This window comes from Bubalus bubalis, chromosome 12 (genome assembly GCF_019923935.1).
Source record: "Bubalus bubalis isolate 160015118507 breed Murrah chromosome 12, NDDB_SH_1, whole genome shotgun sequence".
NCBI classification, from domain to species: domain Eukaryota; kingdom Metazoa; phylum Chordata; class Mammalia; order Artiodactyla; family Bovidae; genus Bubalus; species Bubalus bubalis.
Genome location: NC_059168.1, coordinates 74352761 through 74366590, shown reverse-complemented (window position 1 = coordinate 74366590; position 13830 = coordinate 74352761). Strand labels below are relative to the sequence as shown.

General features: G+C 39.1%; 1 long non-coding RNA gene across 1 annotated transcript in view; it reads left to right on the top strand.

Moving 5' to 3' along the window:
* LOC123328598 overlaps nt 1–13513 on the top strand; it is a 31612-nt gene extending 18099 nt beyond the window's left edge. The window contains exon 2 of the long non-coding RNA XR_006543522.2: nt 12893–13513. This is a non-coding gene — a long non-coding RNA (uncharacterized LOC123328598). The remainder of the gene's footprint in view (nt 1–12892) is intronic.
* Nucleotides 13514–13830: the final 317 nt, after the last annotated feature.

Genomic DNA, 13830 nt, shown 5'->3' with positions numbered 1-13830 from the left:
AACGTGACGGAGAAATTGAGCACACATGCACACGCTTACACACACGCATACACATTCAAAAAACTAAGATCATGGCATCTGGTCCCACCACTTCATGGCAAGTAGATGGAGAAAAAATGGAAACAGTGACAGACTTTATTTTCTTAGGCTCCAAAATAACTGCAGATGGTGATTGCAGCCATGAAATTAAAAGATGTTTGCTCCTTGGAAGAAAATCTATGACAAACCTAGACAGCATATTAAAAAGCAGAGACATCACTATACCAACAAAGGTCCACATAGTCAAAGCTATGGTTTTTCCATTGGTCATGTATGGATGTGAGAGTTGAATCAGAAAGAAGGCTGAGCACCAAAGAATTGATGCTTTTGAACTATGGTGCTGGAGAAGACTCTTGAGAGTCTCTCTTAGGCTGCAAGGAAATCAAACCAGTCAACTCTAAAGGAAATCAACCCTGAATATTCTTTGGAAGGACTGATGCTGAAGCTCCAAAATTTTGGCCACCTGATATGAAGAGCCTACTCATTGGAAAAGACCATGATGCTGGGAAGGATTGAAGACAGGAGGAGAAGGGGACAACAGAGGATAAGATGGTTGGATGGCATCATAGACTCAATGGACATGAGTTTGAGCAAACTCGGGGAGATAGTGAAGGACAGGGACGCCTGGCATGCTGCAATTTATGGGGTCGCAAGAAGTTGTACACACCTGAACGACAACAACAGCAGCAGCAAATAGGCCCAGGCCTGCATAGCCTAGTTTTCACAGGAATCCTGCCGGATTAGTTTAGAGACTCTCAAGTCGCTTTAATACCTGATAACTCTCAATATCTGATCAAGTTCTTCACCCTTTACCTTTGATGTCTTAAGTCCTTGGCCAGCCTTCAGACAGAATCCTGCTAAGTCAGTTTACCAAGACCCCCTATTTTTGATGTCTCCTTTTAATAATTTTACATCCACTGAGTTTTCTATCCACTGATCTCCCCTTTCTGCTCCTTGGCTGTGAATCCCCATTTGTTATTATATTCAGAGTTGAGCCTGATCTCTCTCCCCATTGGGATAATCTTGACATCTGCTGTAATAGTCTTGAATAAAGTCTTCCTTACCATTTTAAAAAAGTGTCAGAATAACTTGTTTTTCTTTTTCCAGCTTTATTGAAATACAAGTGACATTTTCCACTGTGCAGGTTTAAGGTGTACAACATAGTGATTTGATTCACGAATATATTGTGAAATGATTACCACAATAAGGTTAATCTCACACAGTACCTTTTTGGGGAGTAGGGGAACGAGTACTGAGAACTTCTGAGATGTATTCTCTTAGCAACTTTGAAGTATACAGTACAGTATTGTTAGAATAATTTCTTCTTTAACAATCCTGGCAAATCTGGCCTAGGCTGCCTCAGAGCACCACTTTTTAAGATGCAAAGATTGGAATGACAGCCATAAAGAAAGGACATTCTGCATGTAAGCAAGGGCTTTTAGCCTTTTAGATCCTTTCATTCTTTGCTCCATCCTTAGCAATAAAGTCCCCAAACGTCCTTGGCCTGTATCAGATTTCCTCCCCTAGGGTATGAAGCTTGTGTGTGGAAATCCTTGGGCTCCCCCTAGTGGATAAAGTGTGCATCTACCACTGGCTGGCAAATTTGTGTGTCTGTGTGTCTGTGTGTGGTGGCGGGGTTGGGGATGGGTTTACTGTTACTGCTATTGTTTTACTGTTAAAGTCAGGAAGACTAGAATGTTGCTTTCCCTCTCCAAGGAGCTTAATCAAGTATCAAAAGTGTTCAGTCTCTACCTACCTGTTGCTGATTCTTCAGTCCTTGCTAGCTCACTGCTTAGGACTCATGAAATGGGTGGCTCAGTCCTTTTACAAGTGTTCCATTGATGTTCTACTCAGGAAGCCAGAGAGCTATTTCAGGAAGTGCAACTCAAGTGTTTTTCCAAGTATGGACCATCTGCATAAGAATATCCTAGAGTTCTTTATATTTTTAATGAAGATTTCTAGGTCCTGCTTTAAGCCTTCTGAATCAGAGTTTCTGGGGCACGGGTGGGAGCATGAGGAAGGTGAGGCAATTCTAATGCCCACTGAGGTTTGAAAACCAGTGCTATACACTACATAAGAAGGCATTCCCCTTCTGTGTCTCATTTAAAATTATGCTGTATGATGCCATAATCAGACTCAGAGTTGGGTACACAATGAGCACAATATAATAACATCATATGCCAGTTTTTTCACCCTGAAAACAGAACACAGCCAATGCCTTTCCGTTATTCAAGCTCTTGAATATAAATTCTCAAATATGTAGAAAATGGTTACCTTTTCACTCTTAAAATTTTATTCTCTTCAGTCTAGGTAAAGAAGTCTTATTCACTCCTTCAGCAACTCCGAAGTTGGGTTAATTTAGCCCAAGTCTTTCAAGTGTTCTATCTTTGCAAAGTTCCAGGGAGCTATCAGGCACAGGCCTTCTCTCCAAATTTAGGAAGCCTCACTGTGCATAAATACAATTGCCTAAAATCTAACCATAGTTTCTCTTTGGAAGGATAGTTAAAATGTAGGTTCATAAGCTTTTCTCTAAAAATTCTGTTTTGGTAGATCTTGGTTGGAACCAAGAATCTGCATTTTTATCAAGCATCCTAAGGTAACTCTGATACTGGTGATTCTCAGACTGTACTTTAAGAAACTACCTTGTATGCTGGAGTTTCCCAAACAAGTATGGTATTGCCAGAGTATTTTACAACCAACTCCCATGTGAATCTTGTAAACTAGAGTTCTAAGCAAATATTTCATTATTAATCTGGAGAAAGGCAGTAGACTTGGGACAATAAATAATGGCATGTCCTCTGCTTAGTCACTCAGTCGTGTCCAACTCTTCGAGACCCCATGCAGTGTAGCCTGCCAGGCTCTTCTGTCCATGGGGATTCTCCAGGCAAGAATACTGGAGTGGGTTGCCATGCCCTCCTCCAGAGGATCTTCCCAACCCAGCAATTGAACCCAGGTCTCCCGCATTGCATGCAGATTCTTTACAGTCTGAGCCACCAGGGGAGTTCTAAGAAAATATTTAATTATTAATCTGGAGAAAGGCAGTAGACTTGGGATAATAAATAATGCATACTGAAGTGAAGTCGCTCAGCCATGTCTGACTCTTTGTGGCCCCATGGACTGTAGCCCACCAGGCTCCTCTGTCCATGGGATTTTCCAGGCAAGAATACTGGAGTGGGTCGCCATTTCCTTCTCCAGGGGATCTTCCCAACCCAGGGATCAAACCTGGGTCTCCTGCACTGCAGGCAGATGCTTTACCCTGTAAGCCACCAGGGAAGAAATAATGCATAGAGACCTTAATTTCACCCTTTTTTCTGTTTCCTATAGGTTAAGGTAAGGAGGCTTGGAGCTCTAGTTCTTTGTTCTCCTAACAAACATGTTTTCTGCTGTACTTTACTAACTCTACAGTGTGCTTGTGTGAATAAATGACACGCCCTGCACGAAGCAAGTGAGGAGCCCTGCTCTGTGTTTTGCGGTGACCTCATATGGTTTATGGCAGAAACCCTGTCAGGGGTTTGTTTATACCAACCTGCCAATAGACTTCCCTTATGGCTCAGACTGTAAAGCATCTGCCTACAATGCAGGAGACCCAGGTTCAATCTCTTGGTCAGGAAGATCTCCTAGAGAAGGAAATGGCATCCCACTCCAGTATTCTTGCCTGGATAATCCTATGGATGGAGGAACCTGATAGGCTACAGTCCATGGGGTCACAAAGAGTCAGACATGACTGAGTGACTTCACTTTCTTACTTTCTTTCATAGGTTCTTACTTTCTTTCATAGGTTTTTACTTTCATCATGGTAAAATATATATAACATGCTTACCGTTTTAACCATTTTCTAAGTACAGTTCAGTGGCATTAATTACATTCTCAGGGTTGTGCAGTCACCCCCACAATCTATTTTCAAATCTTTCTCATTACCTCAAGTCAGAAACTCTGTACCCATTAAGCAGTAACTCCTTATCCTCCCCATTCCCCCTAAGTTCAGTTCAGTTGCTCAGTCATGTCCAACTTTTTGCAACCCGATGGACTGCAGCACGCCGGGCTTTCCTGTCCATCACCAACTCCCAGAGCTTACTCAAACTCATGTCCATAGAGTTGGTGATGCGATACAACCATCTCATCCTCTGTTGTCCCCTTTTCCTCCTGCCTTCAGTCTTTCCCAGCATCAGTATCTTTTCCAATGAGTCAGTTCTTCATATCAGGTGGCCAAAGTATTGGACTTTCAGCTGTAGGATCAGTCCTTCCAATGAATATTCAGGACTGATCTCCTTTAGGATGGACTGGTTGGATCTCCTTGCAGTCCAAGGGACTCTCAAGTTTTCTCCAACACCACAGTTCAAAAGCATCAATTCTTCTGCACTCAGCTTTCTTTATAGTCCAACTCTTACATCCATGTGTGACCACTGGAAAAACCATAGCCTTGACTGGATGGACATTTGTTGACCAATGTCTCTGCTTTTTAATATGCTGTCTAGGTTGGTCATAACTTTTTTCCCAAGGAGCAAGTGTCTTTTAATTTCATGGCTGCAGTCACCATCTGCAATGATTTTGGAGCCCCCCAAAATAAAGTCTGTACCTGTTTCCATTGTTTCCCCATCTATTTGCCATGCTGTGTGGATCACAATAAACTGTGGAAAATTCTTAAAGAGATGGGAATACCAGACCACCTGACCTGCCTTCTGAAAAATCTGTAGGTAGATCAAGAAGCAACAGTTAGAACTGGACATGGAATAACAGACTGGTTCCAAATCAGGAAAGGAGTACATCAAGGCTGTGTATTGTTACCCTGCTTATTTAACTTATATGCAGAGTACATCATGAGAAACGCTGGGCTGGATGACGCACAAGCTGGAATCAAGATTGCTGGAAGAAATATCAATAACCTCAGATATGCAGGTGACACCACCCTTATGGCAGAAAGCAAAGAACTAAACAGCCTCTTGATGAAAGTGAAAGAGGAGGGTGAAAAAGTTGGCTTAAAACTCAGCATTCAGGAAACTAACATCATGGCATCTGGTCCCATTCCTCCTGCTGCTGCTGAGTCACTTCAGTCGTGTCCGACTCTGTGCGACCCCATAGACGGCAGCCCACCAGGCTCCCCCATCCCTGGATTCTCAAGGCAAGAACACTGGAGTAGGTTGCCATTTCCTTCTCCAATGCATGAAAGTGAAAAGTGAAAGTGAAGTCGCTCAGTCGTGTCCGACTCTCAGCGACCCCATGGACTGCAGCCTACCAGGTTCCTCCATCCATGGGATTTTCCAGGCAAGAGTACTGGAGTGGGGTGCCATCACCTTCTCTGCCTATTCCTCGTCCTATAGCCTGGAAATTTCTAGTTTACTTTCTGTCTGTATGAATTTGCTTATTCTAGATATTTCATACAAGTGGAATCATTCAGCATTTTTCCTTTTGTGTCTGACTTATTTTACTTAGCATAGTGTTTTCAAGGTTCTTTCATGCTGTAGCTTGTATCAGAACTTCATTCCTTTTCATTCCTAAGGAATACCCACTGTGTTTATATCACAGTTCATTTATCCTTTCATTTATTGAGGGATATTTAGGTTGTTTCCATCTCGTAGCTATTGTGAATAGTACTGTAATGAACATTGGCTTGCTAGTATCTGCTTGAGTCCCTGTTTTCAATACTTTTTTGAGTATATGACTAAAAATAGAACTATACAGTCTTGAGGTAGTTCTAGTTTAACTTTTTGTTAGACTGTTTTTACAAGGACTGCACCATTTTACACTCCCTCATCCTGGCCAATGCTGGTCGTTTTCTCTTTTTTGTTAGTTACCATCCTAATGGATGTGAGGTGGTATCTCAGTAGATTTCACTTGCATTTTCCTAATGATTAGTGATACTGAGCATCTTTTCATGTCATTGACCATTTGTATATCTTCTTGGAGAAATGTCTATTCAAGGCGTTTTCCCATTTTTAAATTGGGGTTTTGTTGTTGAGTTATGGGAGTTCTCTGTATATTCTGGATATTAATCCTTTATCAGATGTAGTTTTGTAAAATTTCCCTCATTCTGTGAGTTGCCTTTTTTTTTTTTAATACAGTTGCACTGAATGGCATTTGGGATCTTAGTTCCCTTACCAGGGATTGAACCCACACCCCTTGCAGTGGAAGTGCAGAGTCTTAACCACTGGACTGGCAGGGAAGTCCAACCGTGGGTTACCTTTTAACTGTGATGATACTGTCTTTTGATACACAACATTTAAAAATTTTCATAAAGTCTAGTTTGCCTATTTTTTTATTTTGTTGCCATTGGTGGTGTCATAGCCAATAAATCATTGCCAAATTCACTATTGTAAAGCTTCTGGCTGTTTCCTTTTAAGGGTTTATAGTTCGGAGTCTTACACCAAACTTACATTCAAAATGAATGTCTTTCATTCATTTTGAGTTAATTTTTATATATGGGGTTAGGTAAAGTTTCAACTTTATTCTTTTGCATGTAGGAATCCAGTTTTCTCAGCACAATTTATTGAAAAGACTGTCTTTTCCCCATTGAATTGTCTTGGCACCCTTGTCAAAAATTACTTGATCATATAAGTGAGGATTTTTTCCTAGGTTTTATTCAATTCCATTGGTCTCTATGTTTATCTTTCTGAAAAAGGTCAGTTTTCATTCCAATCCCAAAGAAACGCAATGCCAAAGAATGCTCAAACTACTGCACAATTGCACTCATCTCACATGCTAGTAAAGTAATGCTCAAAATTCTCCAAGCCAGGCTTCAGCAATATGTAAACCGTGAACTTCCCGATGTTCAAGCTGGTTTTAGAAAAGGCAGAGGAACCAGACATCAAATTGCCAACATCCATGGAAAAAGCAAGAGAGTTCCAGAAAAACATCTATTTCTGCTTTCTTGACTATGCCAAAGCCTTTGACTGTGTGGATCACAATAAACTGTGGAAAATTCTTCAAGAGATGGGAATACCAGACCACCTGATCTGCCTCTTGAGAAATTGGTATGCAGGCCAGGAAGCAACAGTTAGAAGTGGACATGGAACAACAGACTGGTTCCAAATAGGAAAAGGAGTACGTCAAGGCTGTATATTGTCATCCTGTTTATTTAACTTATATGCAGAGTACATCATGAGAAGCGCTGGACTGGAAGAAACAAAAGCTGGAATCAAGATTGCCAGGAGAAATATCAATAACCTCAGATATGCAGATGACACCACCCTTATGGCAGAAAGTGAAGAGGAACTCAAAAGCCTCTTGATGAAAGTGAAAGAGGAGAGTGAAAAAGTTGGCTTAAAGCTCAACATTCAGAAAACGAAGATCATGGCATCCGGTCCCACCACTTCATGGGAAATAGATGGGGAAACAGTGTCAGACTTTATTTTTCTGGGCTCCAAAATCACTGCAGATGGTGACTGCAGCTATGAGATTAAAAGACGCTTACTCCTTGGAAGAAAAGTTATGACCAACCTAGATAGCATATTGAAAAGCAGAGACATTACTTTGCCAACAAAGGTTCGTCTAGTCAAGGCTATGGTTTTTCCTGTGGTCATGTATGGATGTGAGAGTTGGACTGTGAAGAAGGCTGAGTGCCGAAGAATTGATGCTTTTGAACTGTGGTGTTGGAGAAGGCTCTTGAGAGTCCCTTGGACTGCAAGGAGATCCAACCAGTCCATTCTGAAGGAGATCAGTCCTGGGATTTCTTTGGAAGGAATGATGCTAAAGCTGAAACTCCAGTACTTTGGCCACCTCATGCGAAGAGTTGACTCATTGGAAAAGACTCTGATGCTGGGAGGGATTGGGGGCAGGAGGAGAAGGGGACGACAGAGGATGAGATGGCTGGATGGCATCACTGACTTGATGGACATGAGTCTCAGTGAACTCCGGGAGTTGGTGCTGGACAGGGAGGCCTGGTGTGCTGCGATTCATGGGGTCGCAAAGAGTCGGACACAACTGAGCGACTGAACTGAACTGAACTGATGTTTGCCTTTGTGCGATATCACGAGTTTGATTACTTAGAAAGATGGTAACAATAACCCTGTGTACGAGACAGCAAAAGAGACACTGATGTATAGAACAGTCTTATGGACTCTGTTGGAGAGGGAGAGGGTGGGAAGATTTGGGAGAATGGCATTGAAACATGTATAATATCATGTATGAAATGAGTTGCCAGTCCAGGTTCGATGCACGATACTGGATGCTTGGGGCTGGTGCACTGGGACGACCCAGAGAGATGGTATGGGGAGGGAGGAGGGAGGAAGGTTCAGGATGGGGAACACATGTATACCTGTGGCGGATTCATTTCAATATTTAGCAAAACTAAAACCTGTGGCGGATTCATTTTGAAATTTGGCAAAACTAATACAATTATGTAAAGTTTAAAAATAAAATAAAATTAAAAAAAAATTTTCTAAAGTTTAAAAATAAAATTAAAAATAAATAAATAAAATGAGTTTGATTACTGTAGCTTTACAATATGTTTTGAAATCAGAAGTTTTGGCTCTTTCAGCTTTATTTTTCTTTTCTTTTTCAAGATTTTCTTGGCTTTGCAATGTCCTTTGAGGTTTCATATGAATTTTAGGATGAATTTTTCTATTTTTTGAAAAGTGTCATTGGGATTTTGATAGGGATTGCACTGAATCTGTAGATTACTTTAGGTATTATTGACATTTTAGCAATATTAATTCTATCAATCCATGGACATAGGTTATTTTCATTTATTTATATCTTTAATTTCCTTTGGTAATGTTTTCTGGATTTCACTGTATTGTTACAAGCCTTTCACCTCCTTGGTTAAGTTAGTTCCAAGTATTTTATATTTTCTGATGCTGTTGTAAATGGGACCACTTGTGTATTTTTTTCAGATTGTTCATTGTAGTATATAGAAATGCAAGTGATTTTTGTGTGTTGACACTATATCCTGCCACTTTGTTGAATTTGTTTTTTTTAACAGTTTCTTTGTGGAGTCTTTAGGGTTTCTATATATGAGATCGTATCATCTGCAAAGAGATAATTTTACTTCTTCCTTTCTAATATGAGTGCCTTTTGTTTCTTCTTCTTGCCTAATTCGGACACGACTGAGTGACTTCACTTTTCACTTTCTTTCACTTGCCTAATTTATCTGGCTAGATCTTCCAGTACTGTGTTGAACAGAGGTGGCAAAAGCAGGTGTTTTTGTCTTTTTCCTGATCTTTGAGGGAAAGCTTTCAGACTTTCACCATTCAGTATGATTTTCACTATGTGTTTTCGTATGTGATTTTTATTATATGAAATTTGTTGTCTTCTGTTTTTAGTTTGTTGAGTGTTTTTATCATGAAATGGTGTTAAATTTTGTCAAATGCTTTTTCTGCATCAGTTGAAGTGTTTATGTGGTTTTTCTTCATTCTATTAATGTAGAATGTTACATTGATTTTCACTTGTTGAACCATCTTTGGATTCCAAGAATAAATTCCACTTAGTCATGGTATATAATCCCTTTGATATTCTGCTGAATTTGGTTTACTAGTGTTTTGTTGAGAATATTCGCATCCATTCATAAGGGATGTTGGTCTGCTGTTTTTTTCTTGCAGTGTCTGTCTGACTTTGGTATCTGGGTTATGCTGACCTCATAGAATGAGTTAGGAAGTTTCCCTTCATTCAGTTTTTGGGAAAAGTTTGAGAAGTATTGGTATTAATTCTTGTTTAAATGTTTTATAGAATTAACCAATGAAGTTATCAGGTCTAGGGATTTTGTCAGATATTTGATTACTAATTCAACATCCTTATTAGTTATGGGTTTATTCAGATTTTTCTATTTCTTTGTGATTTACTCTTGGTTCATTTTGTGTTTGTAGAAATTTGTCCATTTAATTTAGATTATCCAAATTATATTATATCTGACTCAATGGATATGAGTTTGAGCGAGCTCCGGGAGTTGGTTATGGACAGGGAAGCCTGACATGCTGCAGAACATGGAGTCACAGAGTCAGACACGACTGAACAACTGAACTGATTGACTGACTGATCCAAATTATTGGCATACAGTGGTTCATAGTGTTCTCTTACAATCCTTTTTATTTCTGTCGAATTGGTAATATTTCCATTTTCATTTCTTTTTTAAACTTTGTTTATTTATTTTTGGCTGTGCTGGATCTTTGTTACTGCACAGGTTTTTTTCTAGGTGCAGTGAGCAAGGGCTATTCTCTAGGGGCAGCGTGAGGGCTTCTCATTGCAATGGCTTCTCTTGTTGCTGAGCACAGGCTCTAAGGCATGTGGGCTTCAGGAGTCGTGGTACGTGGGCTCAGCAGTTGTGACTCCTGGCCTCTAGGGCACAGGCTCAATAGTTGTGGTGCATGGGCTTAGCCACTCCATGGCACATGGGATCTTCTTGTATCAGGGATCTATCTAACTTACATCTGTTACTAGCAGACTGATTCTTTACCATCTGAACCATCAGGGAAGCCCTTATCTTTGTTGTTTCCTTTTTCTGCTAACTTTGGGTTTAGTTTGTTCTTCTTTTTCTAATTCCTTAAATTGTAAAGTTAAGTTATTGTTTTGAGATCTTTCTTGTTTTGTTTTTTTTTCCCCCCCTTTAGCAATGCTTTCACTACACCTGTAAGTTTTGGTATGTTGTGTTTTTATTTTCATTTTTTTCTGAGTACTTTCTAATTTCCCTTGTTATTTCTTCTTTGATCTCTTGGTTGTTAAGAGTATATTATTTGATTTCCTCAAATTTGTGAATTTTTCAGTTTTATTTGTGATAAAACTATAATAGAAAAAATACTTTGTATGATATCAATCTTTTAATCCATTGAGACTTAATCTGTGAGCCAACATAAAAAGTCCACTTTCCATATGCCCCTCCAGGCATAAAGATGGTGATAGCTCCCCCAACATACTTCACCGTCCCTTACTGGTTCTTTTAATCCTGCCCACACCTTTGTAAATAGTTTCCTTATTAAATTCTATTCAGGTCTCCTTTGGGTGTGCCAACTAGTTTTCTGCCAGAACTCTGACTGCTTCATCACTGTTCATGTTCTCCCTTTACTGTATTTATTCATTTCAAGAATTTTATTCTCATTTTAGCAGAGTTTCTAGAGGCAACAGAAATAAGTGCCATATGTTCAATCTGCTGTATTTAGCTGTTAAATATTCTTTTTTTCCAATATCTTTTCCTATGCAGAAGTATCTGACTCTTACTTTCTTTGATATAACATACTGATTATCTCCAGTGCCCAACGCAAAGACTGGAGGCTTGATCTATAAATTGAAAAGACAGGTTCCAATTCAGGGACAAGCACAGTAGTAGGCAAAGCAGAAGCATCATACTATAAAGAATGACAAAGTCCATATGGTGCAGGATGACCTTCCACTTATTCTCTTGAGTTTCTCCGTGCCCAAAAAGCTGAAAACCAGAAGGCTGACAGCTTTATTCCTTAGCACCCACCAATCAGAAGATTCAAGATTTTTTTTCCCTGGAAAAAGTAGCTATATAGAAAATTAGAAAGTTTTAACATATATGCTTCATCATTCCACAGTGAAACTCACCAGGTGAAAGTCTGGCACACAATCTTTTAGTGTTTTAGAGCCTTATTTTAAAGTGTGAATGAACAACAAAAGATCACTAGATAGTTGAGGAAGATTTAAGCAAGAGAGATGAAGCCAACCAACAGTAAAAGCACGAACAAACCATAACAAAAATTCAAGGCAGGAGAAGCAATCCGGGACTCAGAAAAGAAGCAAACAAAACAAGAACATTGGATTGGTCTGGAGGAAAAAGGGAGCAGTGCCTTAAAATTCTGAAGAACAATTATTTCCAATCTACAATTTTATACCTAGGCAAATTAACACCCTGGTAAGGAAGATTAAATAATGACACTTTTGTTCAGAAACACTAAGTAATGTGAAAAGGGAAGAAGCCAGGAAAAAGAAAGGCATAGTATCCAGGAAACAGAAGATCTGACATATAAGCAAGGGGGAAAGAATTCCCAGGATTTTAGTGCTGGGAAGTTTCAGGATGTTAGCTGGGTAGTAAACCTAGTGAGCAACCAGTATAGATAAGAGGGTTCCAAGATGGATATTTCCAGGGAGAATACTACATATAGAGTATCTGAGGTATTTTAATGTGTTCTGAAATGATTTTTTGGTTCTATTGGATAGTTTGGAGTTGAATGACTGATTTTGACATGGGAAAAGGCAAACAAGTAACCAAAAGACCCCCAAGGCAGTTATCAGTACTGGGAAAAACATAAAAGTTGTTCAGGAATGAAATGTTATCATAGTATACACTATCATAACTGTGAATAATATAAACTAATCATAATAATGTAAATAATAAACATTTATTTAAATAAAAATGCCAGTGTAACTAATTTGGTAAATGGATATGCAGAAATATATGTGAGCAAATATATTTGAGGGAGATTATTTAAGACAGCTAAATCTTCATTTACCATAATAGCTAAAAGAATTGCTTAAGATGAAAGGAAATTCCCTGGTAGTCCAGTGGCTAAGACTCCATGCTCCCAATGCAGGGGGCTGGGGTTCGATCAGAAGATCTCACATGCTGCAACTAAGACCCAGCACAGTCAAATAAGTAAAAATAAATATTTAAAAAGAAGTGGGAATTTGAGAATAAGGCTCACAGGGTCAGAATTCTACCCTTCTGTTTAATTTTTTAAAAGAGATATATGGGTTGGTCTTATAAAAAATGAAAAGAAAAACCTATCACATTGGTGGTCTGAGAACCTGAATAATAGTCACATAGCAATATTTCTCTCTCTCCTCCCCATATTCTAAGAACTCTGTTTCCACGTAAAGAGTTCTTGGAATCTATGTGGTATATCACAAGTGTTCTGTGAATTTGTTCTCTTGGCTGCCTTGACATTTCTGTTGTTACTCTTCTCTTCAGAGGCAAACTGAAGGCCACACCCCTGCTGGCTGCTGATTCGCACTGATCTCTGCTCCCAGGCTGCCAATACCTGGTGTCAAATTGTTGATGTTTGTGCCAACAATGCTACTTCTTGTCACTGCTGAAGCTGCTGGCTCCAAGGCTGTCAATATTTTACACTCTACTGCCCCCACACACTTGTGTTTTCCTAAATGGGAGAATGTTATCTCAGTTTGCAAAATCAGAGAACAATATTCTCTCCTGAGTATCTGCTTTTATTTTTTATGAATACTATGAGCATGCTACTGACTTTTCTTTTGGTGGACTGGCTTCTAGAAAAGCTCTTAGCTAAATCTACTTGTAATTCTAGAGGTGGAGAGGATCTTATGGCTTTTATGTTTGTGTATTACTTTTAAGTGACTTTTAGACTTTTAATTTTATGTTTTCACTTGTCTTTTCTTCATTCACTACTGTATTTATTTTGGTAAGGTGACTAAACTTTTTTTTGGAAATGGGAAAATATAAATAATTGAATAAAAATGACAAAAATTTTTTAGATTAAAAAAATTTCCCCTTATTAAAATCCCTCTATCTTAGGAATCAGGACTGAATTCATGGTTGCTGTCTTCATCAATATAGCTTTATACAAATCTTAAGACTGGATACTGCGTTTCCTTCAAATTCTTCTGTTTCAAAATTGTCTTAGTCATTTTAGTTCCTTTGTCTTTCCAATAAATTTTAGAATAGGCTTGTTTATATTTATAAAAACTTCTGCTTTTTAAAAAATTTTAAATTAAAAAAAACTTTAAGAATTTTAAAAACAGCTTTCAGTTCAGTTCAGTTCAGTTCAGTTGCTCAGTCGTGTCCGACTCTTTGCAACCGCATGAACCGCAGCACGCAAGGCCTCCCTGTCCATCACCAACTCCTGGAGTCCACCCAAACCCATGTCCATTGAGTCA